The sequence below is a fragment of the Onychostoma macrolepis genome, chromosome 11 (assembly GCF_012432095.1).
Source record: "Onychostoma macrolepis isolate SWU-2019 chromosome 11, ASM1243209v1, whole genome shotgun sequence".
NCBI lineage: Eukaryota > Metazoa > Chordata > Actinopteri > Cypriniformes > Cyprinidae > Onychostoma > Onychostoma macrolepis.
In genome coordinates this window covers 6,844,087-6,864,531 of record NC_081165.1, presented here as the reverse complement: position 1 = coordinate 6,864,531, position 20,445 = coordinate 6,844,087, and positions in this window count along the sequence as shown.

Genomic DNA, 20,445 nt, shown 5'->3' with positions numbered 1-20,445 from the left:
ATTTGTTGCAACATGGTTTTGCTACACCCAGCCAGAGCCCCTGGAGTTCACCATGCCTGCTTGTTCCTAAATCTGACTCATCATATCGTTTTTGCACTGACTACCGCAGAGTTAACAACATAACCAAGCCCGACTCTTTTCCTCTTTCTCGGATAGAGGACTGTGTTGACAGAGTTGGTTCTGCCCGTTACGTCACCAAGTTGGATCTTCTAAAAGGATACTGGCAGGTGCCCCTCACACCTCGAGCCTCAGAGATCTCTGCTTTCGTTACCCCTGACAACTTTCTACAATATTCTGTTATGGCATTCGGGATGCGAAATGCACCTGCGACCTTCCAATGCCTAATGCGGCAAGTATTGTCAGGGGTGGCTAACTGTGAGGCTTACCTGGATGATGTGGTGATCTATTCAGCTAATTGGGAAGACCATCTGAATGGTCTTAACCAAGTTTTTAGTAGGTTATCTGAGGCATCATTGACGTTAAACTTGGTGAAATGTGAGTTTGCGAAGGTTGTAGTTACCAATCTTAGTAAGAAGTTAGGCCAAGGGACAGTGAGGCCGGTTGAAGAAAAAGTTGCTGCCATTCTGAATTTTCCCTCCCCTACTAATAAAAGAGAACTGAGGAGATTTTTGGGTATGACTGGATACTACGGAAGTTTCTGTAAAAACTTTGCTTCAGTGGTGGCCCCGTTGACAGATCTCCTCAGCACCTCCAGAACATTTGGCTGGAGTTATGATTGCAACTATGCTGCAAAAGATCTGTTGTGCCATTCCCCCGTCCTTGCTGCTCCAAATTTTGCTCTGGCCTTCAAGTTGCAGGTGGATGCAAGTTCGGCAGGGGCAGGTGCTGTTCTACTGCAAGAAGACTCTGCTGGCATAGAGCATCCTGTGAGTTACTTCTCAAAGAAGTTTACCAAATGTCAACAGAGGTACAGTATAACTGAAAAAGAGGCTTTAGCCTTACTCTTAGCATTGCAACATTTCAAAATTTACTTGGGAGGTAGTTGCAATCCGGTGGTGGTTTACACTGATCACAACCCCCTAGTTTTCCTTGGAAGAATGTGTAACTCAAATCAACGTCTGAATGCGTTGGTCTCTAATCATTCAAGAGTACAATCTTGACATTCAACATCGGAAAGGTGTGGAAAATGTTGTAGCCGATGCACTTTCTGGAGTGTATAGTATAGATAAGTAGGATGTGAATAGTAGGTATACAAATGTTATTGTGAACCTAATTCATGATTTTACAAACATTTCTTGTGGGGTACTGTTTGTAACTTATGGGTGGGGGTGTTACGTCTTAAGACGTATATTTTCTTTTTGTAACTACTTCATGGTACTGTTTTCTTCTGTAGTTGTGTATGTTTCTGCTCTTCCCTGGCTCCTCCCACTCTCCACTCTGGCAGGTAGCCTGATTGCTCTCCCAGCTGAACCTGCTTACGACCCAGGAGGGAAGCAGCATAAAAGCATGGTCTGTGGCCGCCCAGTCCAGTTGTTGAAGCTGTGGCCCATCTTATGGGAAAATGTATGAGTGTTAAAGTCTTTACCCTTTGGCTTAAAAATGCAGTTGTTATAGTTGTTTGTTTTCTGTTCAATGCTCTAGTCCTGTTAAGCCCTTAAGTTAAGAGTTCTGTTGCTTTGTTGTGACGAAGTACCTTAGTTCCTTGTTTTCTCTAATTAAGCTGTTTTTCATGTGATTGTTTGTTCGGTTTTGATTACCATTCCTTTTATTGGAACTGTAGGGAGGTGGGTGCCTTTTATTTTGTAACCCCGTTTCTCCTGGTTTGTGGCTAGGCAGGGAGTAAGTGTACATTCTGTAATTGATTTTCTTTTCTTTGTGAGACTTAGTAAGATTTTAACTCAAGTCAGATTCAACTTTTGTTTGTTATTTTGGCCTTGCCCCCTTCTGAAGTCTTCAGCCTAGCACTCTCACCCCGCACTTTTACAAAGTGTGTGGATGCCGCGTTAGCTCCATTGCGGCTACAAGGCGTCCGCATACTCAATTACATCAACGATTGGTTGATTCTCGCTCAATCAGAGCAGATGGCGGCTCAACATCGAGATGTTGTTCTCGCTCACATGAAAGTGTTGGGGTTAAGACTGAACGCCAAGAAGAGTGTGCTTTCTCCATTACAGAGAACCACTTACCTTGGTGTGGTGTGGGATTCGACCACGATGCAGGCACGTATATGTCCCCTGCTCGGATCGAGTCGATCCTCACGGTAGTCAGGAGAGTGAAAGAAGGCCAGTCACTCACTGTCAAGCAGTTTCAGAGACTGCTGAGTCTGATGGCAGCTGCGTCCAACGTGATAACTATTGGCCTGCTGTACATGAGACCCCTACAGTGATGGCTCAAGACCAAGGGGTTCTCCCCAAGGGGAAACCCAATTTGCATGATCAAGGTCCCTCACCGGTTGGGGAGCGGTCATGAAGATGGCCACCCTGCCCGTGGTCTGTGGAGTGGTCGCCATTTCACATGGCACATCAATTGGCTGGAGATGCTGACTGTCTTTCAGGCTATGAAACATTTTCTCCCAGACCTAAGAGATCACCATGTGTTGGTGCGCACCGATAACACAGCGGTGGTCTCTTACATCTACCACCAAGGAGGTCTGTGGTCACATCCCTGGGCATCTCAGTGTGGGAGCAGACATCCTGTCGAGGCAGGGGCCGAGGCCTGGGGAATGGATGCTTCACACCGAGGTGGTGAAGCAGATCTGGAGAGTGTTTGGCCAGGCACAGGTGGACCTCTTCGCTACTCAGGAGACAGCGCAATGTCCCCTCTGGTACTCTCTAACTCATCCAGCTCCACTGGGGCTGGATGCCATGGTACAGACGTGGCCGAGGCTTTGTCTGTACACTTTTCTCAGATCGCTCTGCTCCCAGGAGTTCTGGCGAGAATGCGTCGGGACAAGGTCAGTCTACTTCTGGTAGCACCGTTCTGGTCGGGCCGAGTATGGTTCTCGGACCTGATTTCTCTCCTCGACGGCTCTCCGTGGGAGATTCCCGTCAGGAGGGATCTCCTCTCACAAGCGGGGGTCTATCACCCCTGCCCGGAGATGTGGAAGTTGTGGGGGTGGCCCCTGAGGGGGCGCAACTCATAGCTTCCGGTCTCTCAACCGAGGTTGTTGAGACCATCCTCCAATCCAGAGCTCCCACAACGAGGAAACTGTACGCCTTGAAGTGAAACTTTTCACTTCATGGTGCGGAGACCGCCAGCTCGACCCAGTCAACTGCCCGATTACAGTTCTGGAGTTCCTGCAGGCCCGACTCTCCGCAGGGTTGACCCACTCCACCTTGAAGGTTTACGTGGCGGCAATTCGGCCTACCACACCTCTTTTGGTGGGCAATCAGTGGGTAGACACAGCATGAGGAAATTTTTCCTCCACAGCATGAGGAAATTGTACGCCCTGAAGTGAAGGTGTCACTTCATGGTGCGGCGGTTGCCAGCTCGACCCAGTCAACTGCCCGATTGGTACAGTTCTGGAGTTTGTGCAGGCCTGTTCCTCCGCAGGGTTAACCCGCTCCACCTGGAAGGTTTACGTTGTGACAATTCGGCCTACCACACCCCTCTTGGTGGGCAATCAGTGGGTAGACACCCCCTAGTTACATGTTCCTCCAGAGGCTGAGGCCTCCGGCCAGAGAGCTTATGCTATGTGGTGGATCAGGATGCTATTCCATAGCCTCGAGTCCTCTGCTCTCCCTTTTCCTGGGGATCAAGACTCACTTCTCAGAAGTTGGCCTTCGGGATGCAGGCCCCGCCCACTTTAGCCACTTGTGACCTTTTTTCTCTCGCCCTAGCTGTGCTCCATCCACACTAGGCAGGGATGTGTCAGTCTGGCAGTGTAGGCATCTCGTTCACCTAGCGTTCTCGGACGCAGCTCGAGTTCCTGAAGAGGAACGTCTTAGGTTACGTATGTAACCCTAGACCCTTGAGGGAACGAGACGCTGTGTCTCAATGCCACACTTCCGGCATCCCTGCCAGAGCTTGCTTCATTCGTAGAAGCTGACGCCGGTTCCATCGCACGTGCTTTTATGCTTCCTGGCCATTACGTCACCCGCCCATGACGTCTCGCCCATCCTTTGGACAGATTACACTTGTATCAGAGCGCAGTCACGCTGGAGGCGTTCCCCTAGCGTTCTCAGATGGAGCGTCTCGTTCCCTCGAGGAACTGGGGTTACATACGTAACCTAAGACGTTTTACTACGAAAACCATGGTTAATTTTTGTAAGGGTTGTGATGTCCACATGTTTTTTGTTGAAGAAATTATAGAGGCTGTGTCATCTATAGCAAAAAGGTGGCTAAATTTTAGAGATTAAGTGGATATTTGAATTAAGTGTTTGGTCAATAGCCTATTAAACAAGAATATGATCGTATGTGTAACAGCAGCAATTACCAGGCCTTTGGCTCCCTTTGCAGGTATTTGCAATAACATGTAATGTTGAAAAAAAAAAAACAATAGACACCATCACACAATTTGTAATGGTTTTACTGGTTATAATGGGACTTGTATTGGTTTTAATGGAAACATAAGCTCCTTTCGCACCGCTTTAGTTCCAGAACTAAAAGTACAGTACTAAAGTACTGGGACGATTTTGCGCGAACTATTTCCCAGTACCATTTAAAGGGTTGCATTCGCACCGACAGTGGATACTAAGAAGTGACGTAAGCCGGTCGACAGCGATGTCATTTGTGCGCGGCGTTCAACAACGAAAACAAAGAAGAACAACGTTAACAACAGGAGGATGGAGGACGCAGTGATCGGAGCTGTGTTTTTGTTGTGTCTTGCGGGGTTCACAATAATGGACATGGAATGTCGACGTAACTTATACGTCAAGCGATTGAAAGATCGGAAAGGAGTTCAAAATGTTCAAAAGTGCCTGCACTTCAGCGTCCGTCCATCTATCGCTGTTCTCCATTCTTGCGAAATATAAGTTGTTGCGATGTTTACACAGTATGTGTTTACACTGCGTTTTAAATCATGGCGGGTGAGAGCGTTTTCGTACGTGTTTAGCCAATCAGCGTACACTTACGTCACGATAGTTCCTATGGAACTGTTTTAGACCCTACTCTGAAGTAGGAGCTAATTATGGCGCTTTTCCACTGCATGGTACGGCACGGTACGGTTCAGTACGGCTCACTTTTGGGGGGTTTTCCACTGGGTACGGTACCTGGTACCTGGTAATTTTTTTAGTACCACCTCGGCCAAGGTTCCAAGCGAACCGTACCGTTACCAAAACGTGACGTGTAAACTCTGCTGATCACTGATTGGCCGGAGAAAATCGTCATTACTGCGTCACTGAACTTGCGACACGAGACACAACAGATCCACTAGATTTAAATCAGCACAGCCAGCAAAGGATCGGTCGCAACTTTTGTTTGTATCAACCAAAAAATGGCTGTTTCGTGGTCTGCTGAGGAAGTACAGACGTTCCTCTCATTGATAGCCGAGGAGCGGATCCAGCGAGAGCTTGATGGGCGACGTCTTGCTGTTAAAAACATCCACATGCCGAGAATGAAGAACACCATTCCGTCGATATGCTCCATTGTTGTGTGTTTGTTTTTGGCACGATTACGATGATGTCACGGCAGTAGAGGCGGCGCAACTATAACGACACGTGAATAATCCCGCCCACTCTAAAGCGGTACTAAACTGCAGTGGAAACGCAAACCGAGCCAAACTGAGCCGTGCCGAGCCGTGCCGTGCCGAGCCGAGCCGAGTCGTACCATGCAGTGGAAAAGCGCCATTTGTTCCTTCAAACGGAGTTCGGAACTATAATGGGCCTATAATGGACCCTGTTGGTCTCTACTGGTAATTGGTCACCTTCTATTGCCGGCTCGTTAAAACCAATAAAACCTAATGGAATATGTCCCAAAACACACTAGTCAAGTCAAGTCAAGTCACTTTTATTTATATAGCGCTTTTAACAATACAGATTGTGTCAAAGCAACTTTCCAATATCAAAATAGGAAAATAGTGTGTCAATAATGTAAAATGACAAGATTAAACACTCAATTTTCAGTTAAAGGCATTTCACTATTTAATTCAAGGATGTCATCGTCCAGCTCAGTTCAGTTTAAACAGTATCTGTGCAATCAAGTCGACGATATCGCTGGAAATTAAGTGTCCTCAACTAAGCAAGCCAGAGGCGACAGCGGCAAGGAACCAAAACTCCATCGGTGACAGAATGGAGAAAAAAAACCTTGGGAGAAACCAGGCTCATTCGGGGGGCCAGTTCTCCTCTGACCAGACAAACCAGCAGTTCAATTCCAACTGCAGCAAAGTCAGATTGTGTAAAGGACTCATCTGGTTCCTGTGGTCTAGTCCCGATGGCCGTCTAGGTGACAAGGTCTTCACTGGGGATCTGTCTATGGGGCTCATCTAGGTGTCCTGATCTCCGCTGACGTTCAGGGCTGTAGAGGTCATCTCTAGGTGCTGATCCACCATCTGATCTGGATACGGACTGGATCTGGGTGACTGCAGTAACCATCTGATCTGGATACGAACTGGATCGGATGGCTACGGTGACCTCGGAATAAGAAAGACACAGACTAATATTAGCGTAGATGCCATTCTTCTTACGATGTAACAAGTACATCGTCTGTTATGGGAAGTATTCCGTGTTCTGGTTGACCTAATTAATGCAGCCTAACAATCCTTTAACGGATTTGAATATTAGAAGCGTATTAGTGTGTTATGTGTACGCCAGGTTAAAGAGATGGGTCCTTAATCTAGATTTAAACTGACAGAGTGTGTCTGCCTCCCGAACAGTGTTAGGTAGATTGTTCCAGAGTTTAGGCACTAAATCGGAAAAGGATCTGCCGCCCGCAGTTGATTTTGATATCCTAGGTATTATGAAATGGCTAGAGTTTTGAGAACGCAGTTGACCTGGAGGACTATAATGCGATAAGAGCTCGCTCAAGTACTGAGGAGCTAAACCATTCAGGGTTTTATAAGTAATTAACAAGATTTTAAAATCTATACGATGTTTAATAGGGAGCCAGTGCAGTGCTGACAGAACCGGGCTAATGTGGTCATACTTCCTGGTTCTAGTAAGAATTCTAGCTGCTGCATTTTGGACCATCTGTAGTTTGTTTATTAAGCATGCAGGACAACCACTCAATAAAGCATTACAATAATCAAACCTTGAGGTAATAAATGCATGAATTATGATAGATTAGTGTGACGGACCGGTGGCCCTCCCCCTCATCATCACCACCCCGTCCCTTATTCGCCGCCCTTCACAAGGCTCCCGACTGGAGTGGGTGGATGAGAGGAGGGGCGTGGGATCAACGTGGGCTGGCGGCGTGTGATGAGGCACAGCTGGACTGAATGAAGCCTCATCACCGCCGCTGTTAAATGCCCAGCGCGCCTCTCCTCGGGAGACCGGTCTCTTCCCCCGTGCATGCACGCTGGTGTCCTCGTGGGTCCAGGAGGGGTGCGTAGAGGGATATCGTGCCACCGGAGATGTGAGCTGCAGACCCCGCGGTCCGGGAGAACGCCGCACCCGTATTACGGCCGTCGGGCCAGGATGCCGGGCCGATCAAGTCCCGCCAAAGGCCGAGGAAGAAGAGGAAGAGCCGCCGCTCAGAAGAAGCCGCCGCCCCTCGTAAACCGGACCAGAGCGGGAGCGCGTGCGGCCACCGGACTCTGCCCCTTCCCTGGACCCTTCCCCTTTGAACACTGCCCTCCTTCACGAGCCCCGCAGCACAACGAGGACACCAGATCCCCCCGTTTTGTTTGGACACTTCTTCCCCTGGACACTTTATTTTAGTAATTTTGTTTAATAAAAGCCTCTCCGAGGCCTGACGCCACACCCACTGTGTCTGTCGTTGGCTCCTCCCGTCACATTAGGTCCCAACCTATCCGATTTGCAATTTGCAAAGAATAAGAAAAGGTCAGACAAAATAGAAATTGATTTTGACGATTTTTTAGTTCAAGGGATACAACGAAACTGGAGTAGGGAGGTCAAGAAACAGGAGAAGGAACGTCACAGACGGACTCAAGAGAGAGCGGGAGGATAAAATATCATCTTCAAGATGAAGGCAATTCTGAGGTTGATGAGGAAGCAAGAATCAACAAATAAGAGAATAATGAAATTAATAAGAGAGATGATTGAATTGTGTGATTTTTCAGCTGAATTACAAAGATTGACAAATGATTTAGGAACAGTGAAACTCCAGACTCCTGTTATAAAAGTATAAGTGTTGAAAGCTGTGTAAAAGTGTATCCTATGTTGAGATCACAGATGATAATAATAGCTTTGTGGATCTAACTGCTATATAGTTGCTTTGCTTATTTTGTAACGAAATGGTTAAAAACAAGGGGATGCATTTTGCAACTCAAGTGCAAAATGGAACTTCTAGTTAGCCGTGGCATAAAATGCCCTTGACACCTGCTAGAGGTGTTATATTGTGGTTTAGGCATATGTGCTTATGTATCGCTTATGTTTTGAAAGGTGTTACAATTTTTCCTATAGTTTAAAATAGAAGCAGACACGCTTGCTATCTAGAGGTGTTATAATTGTTCCTTTTGAACTTTTGACACTGACTTGTGCAGCCTCTGTGACAAAGGTCATGCTTCCGGTCTTAAAGGGAGGAGGCAGTCACAAGCATTGGCAGAAGATGGAAGAGTTATGGGAGGTTTTAATGAGATTAATGCAAATGATATGCAAAGACTATATAAATGCTTGTTAGACTATTTGTCGAGGCCGACATTTCGTGGTGAAGACTACTCGCTGTTTTTTTTTGTTATTTGCTTATGAGTTATTGTTTTTTAATAAAACGAAACCAGTGTTTTGGTGATTCGTTAACTTTTTAAAACAAGTCTCTAAGTGATTAATTAATAGTAACTAGGTATCTGAACCTGAACACAACCTCATCGAGCTCCAAGTGGTCCGGACTTGACTGAGCCAGGACGGTCACCGGGGGAAAGTACCTAAAACTTCTAACAACATCTATCGAGACAAGAGGTAATTATGCATTCGTTGATTGTGAGATACTTTTGGATGATGATGTAAATTATGAGTTTTAGACCTTTATACCAGTATAGAAACGCAACAATTAACATTTCTGCATTTGACTTTGAGAGCATAGGTCTCAATTTAGATATATTTTTAAGATGAAAAAATGCAGTTTTACAAATGCTAGAAACGTGGCTGTCAAAGGAAAGATTGCTATCAAATAGCACACCTAGGTTCCTAACTGATGATGAAGAATTTACAGAGCAGCCATCAAGTGTTAGACATTGTTCTAAGTTATTATATGTGGGGGTCTTAGGTCCGATAATTAACACCTAAACAGAATTTAGCAGTAAGAAATTACTCGTCATCCAGTTTTTTATATCAACTATGCATTCCGTTAGTTTGTCAATTTGGTGTGTTTCTCCAGGCCACAAAGAAATATAGAGCTGAGTATCATCCACATAACAGTGAAAGCTAACACCGTGTTTCCTGATGATATTTCCTAAGGGTAACATGTAAAGCATGAAAAGTAATGGCCCTAGTACTGAGCCTTGAGGTACTCCTTACTGCACTTGTGATTGATATGATACCTCTTCTTCATTCACTGCTACAAATTGATGGCGGTCAGATAAGTACGATTTGAACCATGCTAATGCACTTCCACTAATGGAAGTTAACAATAACTAACAAAGTTTTCGGTAACACTTTATTTTGATGGTCCCTTTTGAACATTCTGTTGACAGTAAGTAATGTTGCAACTACATGTCAACTAACTCTCATTAGAATATTAGTAGACTGTCTGCTTCATATTTGCTAACTCTTTATTGTGATGGTCTCCCAACAGACACTCTATTGACTGTAAGTAACTGTGCAAGTACATGTCAACTTATTCTAACCCTAACCCTACCAGTCTACTAATACACTACTACATTTACATTTACATTTAGTCATTTTGCAGACGCTTTTATCCAAAGCGACTTACAATTGGGGAATACATAAAGCGATTCATCCTGAAGAGGCAATCCGACAAACGAAGTGCTTGTAACACCAAGTCTCAGGCATTGTTTAAATAAGTGCAAGCTAGCAAGGGAAGGAATAAATAAAGAGAAAGAGTTTTTTTTTTTTTTTTGTGTAGGATGAAGTCAAGTAGTGTCGAAAGAGATGAGTTTTCAGCTGTTGCTTGAAGATTGACAGGGATCCAGTACTCTGGATAGGGGTGGGAAGATCATTCCACCAGCCAGGAATGGTGAACGAGAATGTTCTGGAGAGTGATTTTGAGCCTCTTTGTGATGGTACCACGAGGTGTCGCTCACTAGCAGATCTCAGACTTCTGGAGGGGATGTAGATTCTTAATAGTGAGTGCAGGTAGGTGGGTGCTGAGCCTGTGGTTGTTCTATAAGCAAGCGTCCGTGTCTTGAACTTGATGCGAGCTGCGACTGGTAGCCAATGCAATGAGAGGTGTAACATGGGCTCTTTTGGGTTCGTTGAAGACCAGTCGTGCAGCCGCATTCTGAATCATTTGTAGAGGTTTGACTGTGTTTGATGGAAGTCCAGCCAGAAGAGCATTGCAGTAGTCCAGCCTAGAAATGACAAGGGCCTGGACAAGAAGTTGTGCAGCATGCTCCGTCAGAAAGGGCCTGATCTTTCTGATGTTGTGTAGTGCAAACCTGCAAGATCGAGCAGTCTTTGCAATGTGGTCTTTGAAGGTCAGCTGGTCATCAAAGATTACACCAAGATTTCTGACCGAAGTTGATGGGGTAATTGTTGATGAACCTAACTGGATCGTGAAGTCATGTTGTAGAGTCGGAGCGGCGGGAAAGATAAGAAGCTCAGTCTTTGCCAGGTTGAGCTGAAGGTGATGTTCTTTCATCCATGCCGAGATGTCCGCCAGGCAACCTGAGATCCTTGCAGCTACCGTTGGATCATCTGGTTGAAAAGAGAGATAGAGCTGTGTGTCATCAGCATAGCAGTGGTAGGAGAATCCATGTGCCTGTATGATGGGACCCAGTGATGTAGTGTATGTGGAGAAGAGGAGGGGTCCAAGAACCGATCCCTGAGGAATCCCAGTGACCAGTGTATGTGTTTTGGATACCTCCCCTCCCCAGGCCACCCTGAACGACCTACCAGTGAGATAGGATTCAAACCAGCGAAGTGGAATTCCAGCGATGCCTAGTGAAGAGAGGGTGGACAGGAGTATCTGATGATTGACAGTGTCAAACGTGGCAGATAGATCCAGCAGAATGAGGACTGATGATTTGGAATGGGCTTTTGCAATTCGCAGGGCTTCAGTGACCGAGAGAAGCGCAGTCTCAGTTGAATGGCCACTCCTGAAACCTGACTGTTTAGCATCCAGTTTGTTGTTCTGTGAAAGAAACAATGAGACCTGGTTGAAGACAACTCGTTCAAGTGTTTTTGCTATGAATGGAAGGAGAGAGACAGGTCTGTAGTTTTCTATAAGAGAAGTGTTTAATGTAGGTTTTTTGAGCAGTGGGGTTACCCGAGCCTGCTTGAACGCAGTGGGGAAGATGCCTGTGAGGAGGAATGTGTTGATGATGTGTGTGAGTGCCGGTAAGAGTGTGGGAGAGATTGCTTGCAGAAGGTGTGAGGGGATTGGGTCAAGAGGACATGTTGTAGGATGGTTGGAGAGGAGAAGTTTGGATACTTCAGACTCCGTCAGGGGACAGAAAGGGAAGATGGGAGTTTTAGCAGTGGATGTGGTTGGTTGGGGGTCCTGTGTGCGTGGAGGTGAGAACTGATCACTGATCGATCTAGTTTTGTCTGTGAAAAAAGTTGCAAAGTCATTAGCTGTAATAGAAGTGGTGGGAGGTGGTGGAGGGGGACAGAGGAGAGAATTAAATGTTCTGAAGAGATTACGCATGTCTGGAGCGCTGTTGATCTTGTTGTGGAAATGTGAGGATTTGGCCGTGTGTGTCATGATATTGAAGGTGGAGAAAGTGCTGTTCATTCACAATCCCCACCTTCAATTCCTGCAGGCGCGCGAATATAACCAGCAACCTTCAGGTTACAAGCCCGACTCCCTAACCATTAGGCCACAACTACCCCATAACAGCCAGTTTGAAAGTTTTGGGGACATATCCTAATGACAATGACGAATTAATAAAAGAGGATCTATGACTTCTGGAAGCACATCTTTTAGCAGTTTAGATGGAATAGGGTCTAACATACATGTTGTTGGTTTAGATGATTTAACAAGTTTATACAATTCTTCCTCTCCTACAGTAGAGAATGAGTGGAATTGTTCCTCAGGGGATCTATAGTGCAATATCTGATACGATACTGTCGCTGACGGCTGCATGGTTACAATTTTATTCTAATAGTATCGATCTTGGAAGTAAAATAGTTCACAAAGTCATTACTGCTGTACTTGTTGGGAAATGTCAACATCTGCTGATTATTTATTTTTTGTTAATTTAGCCACTGTATTGAATAAATAACTGGGGTTATGTTTGTTTTCTTGTAAAAGAGACGAAAAGTAATCAGATCTAGCAGTTTTTAATGGTTTTTCTGTAGGATAGGGTACTTTCCCTCCAAGCAATATGAAATACCTCTAGTTTTGTTTTCCTCCAGCTGTGCTCCATTTTCCGGGCTGCTCTCTTTAGAGCGTGAGTGTGCTCATTATAACACGGTGTTGGAAACTTTTCCTTAATCTTCCTTAAGCGTAAAGGAGCAACCGTATCTAAAGTGCTAGAAAAGAGAGAGTCCATAGTTTCTGTTACATCATCAAGTTTTTCTGTGCTGTTGGATATGCTGAGGAAGATTATTTACAAAGCAGTCTGTCACGTTTATGGTCTGTGTTGGTTTTGTTTTACCCCAGTCTTAGTTCCTGTTTCCTTATTTGGTCATTTTCCTGTTCTTGTTTAATTTGATTATGATTCCGTTCAGCTGTGTGTGATTAATTATCCCTTATATTTAAGTTCCTGTCTGTTCAGCTAGTTTTCGTCTGGTCTACTCGTTACATTCCTTGTGTTCCTGTATGTCTCAGCCCTCTCTTGTCTTGCCCTGTTGGATTTTATTAAAGACTGTTTATTTGAGTTTATCCTCGTCTCCGTGGTCCTCGTTCCTCCCCGCTGTGTGCACCGTGACAGAGTCTTTTTTCTGGTAGAAGTGATGGTTCTACCATACTTGTAACAAGGAGTAGAATTTACAGTTTTAGCTATATGGAGTTTACACAACACTAGATAATGATCTGAGATATCATCACTTTGCTGCAGAATTTCAATACCATTAACATCAATTCCATGTGACAATATTAAATCTAGGGTATGATTTCGACAATGAGTAGGTCCTGAGACATGTTGTCTAACCTCAGTAGAGTTCAGAATGTCTATGAATGCTGATCCTAATGCATCTTTTTCATTATCAACGTGGATATTACCTCGTCGTTATTGTCATCTACGATCGACAAACGTTGCTAGATATTGGGACTTTAGTTACTAATATCGGCTATGATATAAGGAGTGGTTTTCATTCGCACTACTCATCATTCTGGATGAATATCCTGGAACACCTGTGTCGGCGGCCTACTGCCACTATTCGCAAGAAACGCCACAAAAGAGGTGGCAAACCCGGAGGTACTGCTGTCAGACTGAAAGCTGGAATGGATATCTTTGTTTGCTGTTCTGCTCGACATGTGTGGGGTGTACCTTTTCGCCGCCGTTAGATTCGGTCTATTGTACCTGGCTTGGGAAGGATGCAGGAGACTTGAGGTAGGTAAATAATATTCGTTTTAATAAATGAAATCCAGGAGACAGCATACACAACATAAAAGACGAGTGAACGGACAAAGACTAAGGGAGAACTCAGGACTTATAAACACACTGAACATAATCAGGGAGAACAGAATCAGGTGAGGAGTAATCAAGGAATAATCAAATTAACTTAACAAGAACAGGAAAATAACCAAATAAGGAAACTCAGGAAGGACAGGGGAAAAACAAACAACAAAGAGTCCAGAACCCTGACATGATGTGCATATGGTGAGTCTGCTTCCAAGGATTCGCCGGATTGGAGTGCACCCTCAGTTTCTTCACTCGCTAAACAGGGGACCTTCAACAGAGAGTGATCCACCGCCGCTTCGGATGGCATTACTCAACGTGCCGTATTTGGTAGATAAGACTTTCATTTTACATGACTTTTTTTATTTTTCGGAAACTGGATTTTCTTTTTATGACGGAAACATGGACTAAAGAGGGGGACTTGAGTCCTTTTTCTGAACTAGTTCCTCAAAACTGCTTATTTATTAACTCTTCTCGATCCTCTGGTCGTGGTGGAGGTCTGGCCGTTGTTTTTAAAACTCTTTCTGCGGTCGCATTATTTCGACTGATGTTTATTAGAGTTTTGAGGTTCAATTGTCTCTATTTGACATGGCTAATCCAGTATTGTGTGCTGTTGATTACCGACTCCCACAGTTTAATAATGCTTTTGTGAGTGAATTCACAGGCTTTTTGGGGAATGTAGTAACTATGTATGATCAAATTTTATTGCTTTGTGATTTTAATATCCACATCTGTTGTCCTGGTAAGCCGCTATTTAAGGATTTTTGTAATCTTATGGATTCCTTTAGTTTTTCTCAATGGGTGCATAGTTCTACGTACATTCATGGTCATATCTTGGACCTAGTATTTTCCCATGGTTTTTCCATTATGGACATGGAGATTGGAAACATTGGTTTCTCTTATCACAATTCTGTGACTTTTACTACTGCCCTTCCTCGTCGACCAAGTACTACATCTGCTCAGGCCCGCTGGGTTCGCTACTTTTCTGCTACAGCCCGCGAGGACTTTGCTACTGCTTACAAGGCATGAATTGTCAATCACAAACCGGTTCTCAGAAAGCTCTGACGCTGATGCATATTTTAAGTTTTTTAGTAACACCTGCCTGAGCATCGTTAACAACATTGCTCCCTTAAAGATGAAGCGTTCTCCTAAAAAAATCTGCTCCTTGGTTTAATGACTCTGTTCGTTCACTTCGACGAAATTGTAGACGAGCAGAACGCAAACGGCATAAGGACAGGTTGCAGGTGTCCTATGACATTTTAAGGGAGTCTCTCTCTGTTTTCCAGAAAGCAGTTAAGACTGCTAAATTTAAATTTCTTTCTGAAATTGTCCCAAAAAACACCATAGACCAAGAGTTTTATTTTCAACTATAGACACTGTTTTAAATCCTGCTGTTGATGTTTTCCCTGATGTGTCTGATCTCCTATGTGAAAACTTTCTGTTGTTTTTTTGAGAAGACAACAAGGTCAAGACCACAATCACTTGTGACTTCTCATGCTCTTCTTGAAATAACTAAGTGCTCTTCTATTTGGAGCATGTTTGATTTAATTACCATTCAGACCTGCAAAGATATTATTGATGATCTGAAACCTACTATTTGTCCTTATGATAGTATTCCATCACACTTTTTTAAGCAAATTGTTAATACCGTGATCTCCTGTTTTTTATTAACGTGTTTGAGTACTGGTACGGTCCCTGACTGCCTCAAACATTCATTCAGTCACTCCTCTTTTGAAGAAACAAAATCTTGATGTGTCTGATTTAGGTAATTTCAGACCAATTTCTAATCTCCCTTTCATTTAAAATTTTTTGGAAAAGGTTGTATTTACTCAACTACATTCTTTTCTGGAATTTAATTCACTATATGAGACTTTTCAGTCAGGATTCAGAAAACTTCACAGTACCGAATCTGCTCTATTAAAAGTTACTATTCTACATCTTAAAATTCCAAGTGTCAGAACGGTAACATCATTAAAACCCCACATTTTAGCGTTTACCACGTTACTGCAGACTATTTGGGAAAGTGATTTTGCCATTAATCTTTGAAACAACAGGAAGAAACATAACATAACGATTTCTATTTTAAGCAGGGTAGGTGCATCACAGCAACACAAATAAGTACAAATTCTAAGGAGCTTATATATAGGCCTATAATTATAATTTAATACTTACAATGAACAGAGACGTAGTCTGCAGCCTGCAAAATCACACTTCTCCTGTTTGAGCTGTGCAATTGACAGCATCCAACGGTGCTGAGCATTGTGAAATTGACAGCACTCTAATCCAATGGCATCGTATACGGGAAATAATTGGCAGCGAACCAGACAGTGAGTAGGTGTGCTCTATTTCAAGCGGCACTATGCTGCCGAATTAGCGTATGACCATACTATATCAGCGGCAGCTCGTGAGATTGTAAATGCACCCGAACTGCTCCCGCACCATAGATGTTATACTCTGATCAGTCTGCGCTGTTGGGGGGGTACAAGGGGGCCAAGCATATTTTGAGGGGCCGGTGCCACCCCGTGCCCCCCCTCTAGACACGCCCCTGTGCTGGCTACAGAAAATGGGAGTGCTGTTGCTCTGGTCCTTTTAGATCTCAGCTCAGCTTTCGATATGGTTAATCATACAATTCTTATTTCCAGACTGGAAAATCTTGTAGGCATTCAGGGCACCGTTCTAAAATGGTTTCAGTCCTTTTTAAATAACATGACGTTTTCTGTATGCATTGGAAAACACACTTCCTCAGCAGCACATCTCTCCTGTGGTGTTCATGAGGATCTATTCTTGCTCCAACATTGTTCTCTTTATACCTGCTGCCATTGGACTCCATCTTTTTAAAATATGGAGTATCTTTTCACTTATACGCTGATTGTACCTGCCCTTTAAACATAATGATTCAAGCTCCATAGAGGTCCTGCTGGCCTGTTTACAGGAAGTGAAATTATGGTTTACACAAAATTTTCTGGCCTTAAATGAGAATAAAACCGAAATAGTACTGTTTGGTCCTAGTGATTTTTATGACTTAGGTGACCTTGACCTTGGTGAATTAAGTTCTTATGTCTCCCCATATGTGAAAAATGTAGGTGTGTTGTTTGATTCAGGTCTCAAGTTCGATAAAACAGATTAATTCTGTTGTTAAGTCATGTTTTTATCATTTACGACGTCTCTCAAAAGTTAAACCTTTTCTTTCTCTAAAGAACTTTGAAATAGTCATCCATGCATTTATTACTTCATGCCTTGACTACTGCAATTCACTCTATTATGGAGCTAAGCAATCATCGATTGGACGCCTTCAAATAGATCAAAATGCTGCAGCCAGGCTGCTGACTGGTAGTCACGAATTCGATCGCATTTCTCCAATTTTAACTTCTCTGCACTGGCTACCAGTCAAACAGAGAATAGAATTTAAAATTTTAGTTTTTGCTTTTAAAGCATTACGTGGCCTTGCTCCAACTTATTTATCTGATCCTTTACGTTGTCATAATCCGTCCAGAGCACTTAGATCTGGCAGATCTTCGAGTGCTTTCTGTTCGTTGATCGAGGTTAAAACATCGTGGAGACCGTGCTTTTGCGATATGCACGGTCAATGGGACCGTCACAAGCCTCCCGGTTTTCATCATATCTTAAATTGTGTTCCGAAAACGAACGAAGCTTTTACGGGTTTGGAACGACATGGGGGTAAGTGATTAATGACAAAATTTTCATTTTGGGGTGGAGCTCCCTATACGCAGAGGGCACCTACTCCAAGGGGGGCACCATCCCAGTTACTCCAAAAAAAAAAAAAACCTGATGCGCTATTCCCGCATTCGCACCCACGCCCACTCGCACCTCATGTTTGCGGCTGAATGAATGCAAATGATCATAATTGATGGACAACTACGCCCGTGAAAAGACATCAGCAATCCGGCACCAAGAAAAGAAGAAAAAAAGAAAGAAAGATGAAAATAAAGCCCGTCCGTCACTTTCAGGTAGGCTACATTCATAATCCTGTGAAACATTTTTGGGTGTTGAGGTTAATAACGTGTTTTAATGTCAGTAATAATTTCACCAACGCGTCTAATATTCTCTCCGAATAAACTAGCCAAGACATATACACATCTGCACATTAAAACATAATTAAATAAATAAATTATCAAATACATTTAAAAAATAAATAAACAAATAAAATAAAAAAATAGATATACAGTGGGGCAAAAAAGTATTTGGTCAGTCACCGATTGTGCAAGTTCTCCCACTTAAAAAGATGAGAGAGGCCTGTAATTTTCATCATAGGTATACCTCAACTATGAGAGACAAAATGAGAAAGAAAAAAATCTTAGGATTTTTAAAGAATTAATTGGTAAATTCCTCTGTAAAATAAGTATTTGGTCACCTACAAACAAGCAAGATTTCTGGCTCTCACAGACCTGTAACTTCTTCTTTAAGAGGCTCCTCTGTCCTCCACTCGTTACCTGTATTAATGGCATCTGTTTGAACTCGTTATCAGTATAAAAGACACCTGTCCACAACCTCAAACAGTCCAACTTCAAACTCCACCATGGCCAAGACCAAAGAGCTGTCAAAGGACACCAGAAACAAAATTGTAGACCTGCACCAGGCTGGGAAGACTGAATCTGCAATAGGTAAGCAGCTTGGTGTGAAGAAATCAACTGTGGGAGCAATTATTAGAAAATGGAAGACATACAAGACCACTGATAATCTCCCTCGATCTGGGGCTCCACGCAAGATCTCACCCGTGGGGTCAAAATGATCACAAGAACTGTGAGCAAAAATCCCAGAACCACACGGGGGGACCTAGTGAATGACCTGCAGAGAGCTGGGACCAAAGTAACAAAGGCTACCATCAGTAACACACTGCGCCGCCAGGGACTCAAATCCTGCAGTGCCAGATGTGTCCCTCTGCTTAAGCCAGTACATGTCCGGCCCGTCTGAAGTTTGCTAGAGAGCATTTGGATGATCCAGAAGAGGATTGGGAGAATGTCATATGGTCAGATGAAACCAAAATAGAACTTTTTGGTAAAACTCAACTTGTCGTGTTTGGAGGAGAAAGAATGCTGAGTTGCATCCAAAGAACACCATACCTACTGTGAAGCATGGAGGTGGAAACATCATGCTTTGGGGCTGTTTTTCTGCAAAGGGACCAGGACGACTGATCCGTGTAAACGAAAGAATGAATGGGGCCATGTATCGTGAGATTTTGAGTGAAAACCTCCTTCCATCAGCAAGGGCATTGAAGATGAAACGTGGCTGGGTCTTTCAGCATGACAATGATCCCAAACACACTGCCCAGGCAACGAAGGAGTGGCTTCGTAAGAAGCATTTCAAGGTCCTGGAGTGGCCTAGCCAGTCTCTAGATCTCAACCCCATCGAAAATCTTTGGAGGGAGTTGAAAGTCCGTGTTGCCCAGTGACAGCCCCAAAACATTACTGCTCTAGAGGAGATCTGCATGGAGGAATGGGCCAAAATACCAGCAACAGTGTGTGAAAACCTTGTGAAGACTTACAGAAAACGTTTGACCTCTGTCATTGCCAACAAAGGGTATATAACAAAGTATTGAGATGAAATTTTGTTATTGACCAAATACTTATTTTCCACCATAATTTGCAAATAAATTCTTTAAAAATCCTACAATGTGATTTTTTGGCTTTTCCCCCCCTCATTTTGTCTCTCGTAGTTGAGGTATACCTATGATGAAAATTACAGGCCTCTCTCATCTTTTTAAGTGGGAGAACTTGCACAATTGGTGGGTGACTAAATACTTTTTTGCCCCACTGTATAAACGTGGCATGTAGGTGGTGGCCGAGGATGGCTGTTGTGTTTGGGTTGGTGTTAGGGTTGTGGTGTGAGTGACATGGGCTGGGGATTTAAGTTTAAGTTATGTTAGTTATTGTAGCCACGGTGGGATCAGAGGCAAACCCCCCCATATTATTATCAGTATTATTATTATTATGGTTATTATTCTTGATAATAATATTTGCTGTCTTTATTATTATTATTATTATTATTATTATTGTTTATTTATTTATTTATTTTTATACAAGTTATACTACTTATATATGTTTGTGTGTCCAAGTGATTCTATGTTTGGCACATGTAAATATTGTCACCTTCTTTACTTTTAATGTTTTTTTTTTTTTTTTTTCTTATAAGTTATGTTTCATCCATGGGATTCTGTATTTGTCACATGCAAACTTTGTCACATTCTGTACTTGCATGTTCACTTACAAAAGTTAGCCATGGTTTTAACAGGAATAAAACCAAAAAAACAAAACAAACAAAAAACATGGTTCTTGTAGCCATGGTAACTGCAAATTAACCATGGTTTTGTTACTTCAAATAATAATTTACAAAGAAGTATTAAGATCATATTTTTGTGGTTATAAAAACAAACCTAAACCAACAACAGCCTTTAAAATGACTTAACTGTCACTGACCCACCGGTGGGCCCACTTGTCATTAGTGTGCAAGAGTGCAGCTGAAAAATCTACATCATAACAGGAGTTCTGACCTTTGTCACAAAAAGTCTTCTTCATTGCCTTTTTCTCTATCACACTTTAGAAATCATGAGAAATTATATATCTATTGAAAACTTAAAATCTCAAAATTCATCCTTTGAAAACCATTTTAAAATCAGACATTGCATTACCATGAAAATGGAACATCAAAATCATGTTACAAAATGTTTT